The sequence below is a fragment of the Dendroctonus ponderosae genome, unplaced genomic scaffold, assembly GCF_020466585.1.
Source record: "Dendroctonus ponderosae isolate FM_Combo_2020 unplaced genomic scaffold, Dpon_F_20191213v2 Dpon_F_20191213_1, whole genome shotgun sequence".
In the NCBI taxonomy this organism is placed as follows: Eukaryota; Metazoa; Arthropoda; class Insecta; order Coleoptera; family Curculionidae; genus Dendroctonus; species Dendroctonus ponderosae.
The window spans coordinates 32,716,981-32,722,246 of record NW_026017110.1 but is presented as its reverse complement, the minus strand read 5'-3'; the positions used below and the strand labels follow the sequence as shown (position 1 = coordinate 32,722,246).

At 34.9% G+C, this 5,266-nt stretch overlaps 3 protein-coding genes and 1 long non-coding RNA gene across 11 annotated transcripts in view; 1 reads left to right on the top strand and 3 right to left on the bottom strand.

Annotated features, from left to right (window-relative positions):
* Positions 1–5,266, top strand: part of LOC109541915 (leucine-rich repeat serine/threonine-protein kinase 1) — a 444,231-nt gene that overhangs the window by 284,379 nt on the left and 154,586 nt on the right. The window lies entirely within an intron of this gene.
* The window catches only part of LOC125505892, a 41,870-nt gene that overhangs the window by 13,935 nt on the left and 22,669 nt on the right, over positions 1–5,266 (bottom strand). The gene's annotated exons all lie outside the window — the stretch shown is intronic.
* The window catches only part of LOC109540736 (set1/Ash2 histone methyltransferase complex subunit ASH2), a 29,491-nt gene that overhangs the window by 11,879 nt on the left and 12,346 nt on the right, over positions 1–5,266 (bottom strand). Inside the window, exon 1 of one of the 4 annotated variants that reach the window (XM_048670758.1) lies at positions 1,577–1,645. The exons of the other annotated variants lie outside the window; for them this stretch is intronic. The gene's annotated coding sequence lies outside the window, so the exon portion shown is untranslated. Of the gene's footprint in view, positions 1–1,576; positions 1,646–5,266 lie in introns of those variants that run through there. 4 annotated transcript variants of the gene reach the window in all.
* LOC109540737 lies at positions 2,287–3,560 on the bottom strand. Its single transcript, XR_002172244.2, has 2 exons — positions 2,688–3,560; positions 2,287–2,615 (listed from the first exon to the last, which is right to left on the bottom strand). It is a non-coding gene; the product is annotated as an uncharacterized LOC109540737 (long non-coding RNA).

The following is a 5,266-nucleotide window of genomic DNA, read 5'->3' as shown; positions in this document are numbered from 1 at the left end:
AAACATATCTACGCGTAGATCATGATGTTCTGTTAGAATCGCTGAAAACTGTTTTCCAAAATTCGCAGCGGGTAGTGTACAGCATCGATTTCTGTGGAACCCAGTAGCTGTCAAAACTTTCACATTTTTACGAATAACTCGGAAATCGTAAATTTTTCAGGTAAAACGGTTGAAACAAACATAAATTAAAATTGAACGGCCAATCTGAAAATAACAAAAAAAGGGGGAGTTTCATTTAAAAAAACCAGAGTTGGTAACTACCACACGTTTATGATGCACCCTGTATATTGGAAAGTAATTTTAGAATGTGGACCTTTTAAACGTGAAAAACTTTCGTTGGACGAATTTTCTTGTAAACTTCATATTTACTGAGATATCGCACTTTGACGCACTAATGAGCAACCCTGTATATTTTATTTTACCAATTGCATACGCAATTCTACTATAGAAAAGCAATTATTAGCTTATTATAATATTAGCAGTATTATAATTACATTTTGTAAGGTGGCTATGGAATTCATTAAATAAGTGTCAAAATTTGATGATACTTGACATAATCAATGAAGAAAAGTGCAATGTTTTATAAAATGCCTGGAATTTCATAGCAAAAAATTCAATGAAACTGCATACGTCTATAAAAATAAAAATAGAAAATGATACCTACAATTATATTTTAAAACAAATGTTCAGTATGATTTCCCTTAACATTTAAGCAACTATTAGTATATACGTTTTTGAAATAAATCGCTCATGCAGTTGAAAACAATATTATTAATGCTTCGAAAAATAGTTGTGATTTATTCCTTCATGTCATCCTTTATAAATGGAGTTATTATATTAGTTTCGTATTTGACGTAAGCCCATAAAAATAAATCAATTTTTACCAAATCGCGTGAACGAAGTGGCCACTGAACATGCCCACCTCCGCCTATCCACCTCTCAGGAAATTAATTATTTAGGTACTCATGAATTTGAGCTGTCAACAAAAACGTCAACAACTTGTTCGAAAGTTCAACACCATCGGAAATAATGGACTCTATCGCACTAAAAAACCACCCTGTATATTCGTCCAATGAAGTTCAAGACCAAAAATGCCCAATAAATGACGTCATATTCGTCATATCTGCTACTGTCAATGTAATTCCTCAATAGTTCGAAAACAGGATTTCTGCGCTTGTATCGAACGTTACTTTTCATTCGAATCTGACAAATAACTCGCATAGCAACCCCAATTTCATATTTAAACGTTTGAGTGAGTTTTTGCATTATTTCATTGCCATGTCACGTTTTCACGATAATTGTTTTGTTTTTGGTTTTGCAAACGTGAAAAACCAATTGAGAAAACTACTAGACAAGGACAAATCGTTCAGTTGTACAGTTGTGACATTTCCGCACACTATGAGTAAATAGTATATTATATTGTAAACCATGATTTTGCCTATGTGGCATAACTCCAATATGCTACGAGGACCTATATGTTTGAAGAATGAGGCGAAGGCGAAGGGTTATTGAAATGTTTTGCGAAACAGGAAGAAATTCATATTATTATATTAATCAACCAAACTAAACCACTTACATACTTGACTGTCAGAGCAAGCATCAGATTAATCAACTGCAAACCGTATTTGCCAGTCTAGCAAATAATAAAACGAATGCAAAACAAGTCACTACCTGAGTAAATATAGGTATTGTTTACATTTTCTTATCGCAAATTTTCGGAGAATTAGCAGCTTTGGCATATCTTGTTCCAATAACTATAAATCAATTATTTCAAATCAGATTTTGCATATGATGTAATTGAAAGTTTTTTAAACAATTTTGATGGAAATTAAAAAATAATAAATTGAACCATTCTGTTTCGTTTGGTCTTACTATCTTCTTTATGTAGGAAGTGAGTAATTATGTAGGAACTAATAGGTGGACACGGTATAAAACCATTACACAAAATACCTTTTATTAAACTATAAGGTTAAAAATTAAGTTTCAAAATAAAGTTGAGAAAACCGCCTAAAATCATTTTTTTTCAAATAGAAACCCGATTTTTTGATAACTTTATCTTATTCAGTATTAAAAATGAATGTAAGTTTCTGTAAGGTTGTCTATTCCAAAGTGTTTAATTTTCGAAATGTTGTCAATTTAATGTTGCGATATGGCTATTTTGCCGCATCTTATTTTAAATTCTGCCACTCTTAGTTGCCATGGCGAAAGTAGCTATTTTTTAATGCAATCAGATTCTCTTGAAAATAATTAATAATCATGGCCGGAGGCTTAAATTATACAAACGAAGATTTTTAAACTTGCACTTTATGTACAGATGTGACAGAAAACCTCAATTGAAACAGAGCCACAACAACAAATAAAATACAATTAAGTAGTTAAATCACATGAGGTGTTCGAAGTTCAGCCCGTTTAACTCCCAACAGGTTTGTACGTGCCCGTATCACATCACATTTTTAGCCGCTTCTCGTATTCGGTTAATTAACTCGGGCTGGTTCAAGTTGTACCGGTGTGGAGTAAACCAGATATTTGGTGCGTACTTGGGACCTGTGTTTCTTACATACGTGATAAAAATGTAGCCCTTCGTCGGGAGAGTTATCAGGACAATTATCTGGTGCCTGAAAAAACGTCAGTTGTTGTGAAACAACGCGGAGCATTATGAAAGGCTCAGCTGCAATTATCTCCTATACCTGTTCCTCTATGTTTGGAACCGGAGCACCTTTACATCGTACACTATCTGCGTCAATTCCTGGAGCCAATCGTTCAGTGTCTTCAGCGTTTTTATTTATAAATTTACCTATACGTAGCTATTTATGAACCCGGTGCATAGTGGTTGGTCCCGCCTTAGGTAATGCGGTCATTAAGAAGTCAGATTTTCCTCCAACAATCAACTTTTTAAATATGTTTTGCTATTTTAGAAAACGCATTTACAGTTTGGATTACAATGGGGAGAAAACTGGAAAAATCGAAAGATAAGTCGAGATACTTTTCGAGTCATTTGATTGTGCAAAATACTTACAGCCAAAAGAAGTAAATTATATTGTGGGTCCGGCCCTGTCGCTATGAAGTAGAGAGAGCCAAATGCGGGGAACACGGAAAAGGACGACACACCACGATGAAGGACGACACACCACGATGTAGGACGAAGGGCTAGACGACGACGCCCGTCGTTTGTTTTTTGGATGTTAATTGGATTGTTTTGTTTTTGGGAGTAACAAATAAACTCATTTTTAATTGTTTTCACAACATTGCTAAATTTCCCTACAATATGTTTTAATGAATGACTTTTAATACACTTTATTATAATGAGGGCTTAAGTATGTGTTCCAATTTCAAAAGATAGTATCAAGATGTACCCAAGTAAACATACAGGGTGATTCAAAATTGGCGTCATTCTTTTTAAGGGGTTATAGGGGCTCACTTGGAGAGTACGAGAAAAATATTGAAAACATTTTACCATCTTACTTTGAAATACAAAACCTTACACAAACTTATTTCTAATATTCAATAAGACAAAATTATCAAAAATGGGGGTTTCCATTTGAAAAATTTGATTTAGGGCGGTTTTCTCAACGTCATTTTGAAACTTATTTTTAACACTTTGTATTGATAGTTATGAAAATTTTGTCGAAATTCCATTCAAGTAAGTCTTTTTCAACAGTAAAGCATAGTCAAATTAAGTAGAACATATTCCCTTCTAAGAATAGCGAATAATTATTCAAGTGGCTGCAACTGTCATTTTTAACATAAAATTTCAAAGATCGAAAACGGTTAGACTTAGGAATAGGACATTATACATGAAATATATTTAGAAATTGGAGTTGAATTTAAAAATGTAATAATATATAGGGTGTTCTATTTAAAATAAGCAAGTTGATACCTACTTCCGGTATAACCGGAAGTGTGGCAATCTGGAAAGTATTTTAGACCGTTTGCCGCCAATGACTTCGGCAGACTGTCCAATTTCGAAATTCCCCCTAATTACAGTTGGCTAGATATCAATCGCCGCGGTTCCCGGTAGGACACCCTGTATATAGATTGTTGAATGCCGTCGAGCAGGTGACATAAACTTTAAGAATGATATGTTAATAATTTTTCTACATAGAAACTATACAGGGTGATTCAAAATTGGCGTCATTCCTCTGGAGGTGTTGTCTGGCGCTGTTATAAGAGTACAGCAAAAATAGTAAAAGAAATTAATTGTTATTAAAAAGGCAGCCATGTTTTTCATGGTAATCTGCCTAATTAACATTGCGCAAATACTTGTTGCTTCGTAATTATTTAAAACTCCGGTAGCCATGAAATTATACAGACCGACAATAAGATAGACAAGGATAAACGGTAAATTCAACAAGATGTGTTGACGAAATGTCAACCTGTTCTCATAAGCTCGAATAACGGTATTTAAAAATAAACCATACAACAGCAAACATTTGAATGGTTAACTCCAGACAAGCTGGTGTCTGTGTAATCTCCTTATTATCCACTCTTATCAAGCAGCTTCTCGTATTCAATTAATTAACTCCAGCTCCATTTGTATCTCCTTGTACCATATGTATCGTACAAACGTGGTAGGAACGTAGCCCTTCCTCGGTATTTACTTGGTGTTTCGGAAAGTGTCAATTATTGTGCTCTGAGTGCCCCTGGAAGGCCCTGATTCGGTTATGTCCAATACTTGTTCCTCTGTGTCTGAAACCCGAACATCGATTGTGGTCCACTATCGTCCTGGAACCACTCTCCTCGCCCTTTGTTGGCGTGATTTCTTTCAGCTTTCGCCATGTTACTGTAGCATTTCCCCTGAACTAATCGCATATTTGCGCACAGTTTGACAAATTATTGTTATGATTGGCAAGGGCTATCCACCTGTAACTATCTGTTAATGACAAAAAACATAATTGCCGCTGTGCCTTTTCATCAAAAATTGTAAAAGAAAACTTTTTTTATATCAAAAATGTTCGTAATTTGAAGCAAAGATAGTAATTTTTCTTTTTGGATGCTTAAGTATTCCGTTATGCTACCAATTAAACATGGAACAATTTCAAAACAATGCTTAATAACAAAGTTGAAATTCGATCTTCAACTGTTAATATCTTCTAGAAATTTTCGGAAAATAAAATTCCCTGAACAAAGTTCAGTGGCTGGCGTGCCTGGGAATAAATGGAGCAATGTCAACAACGCCGACGGCCGCTATGGAGACACTCCTGGGGCTGGAGCCGCTGCATTTATCCATTGAAGCTGAGGCCCTAAGAAGCGCTTACCGTATGGGTGA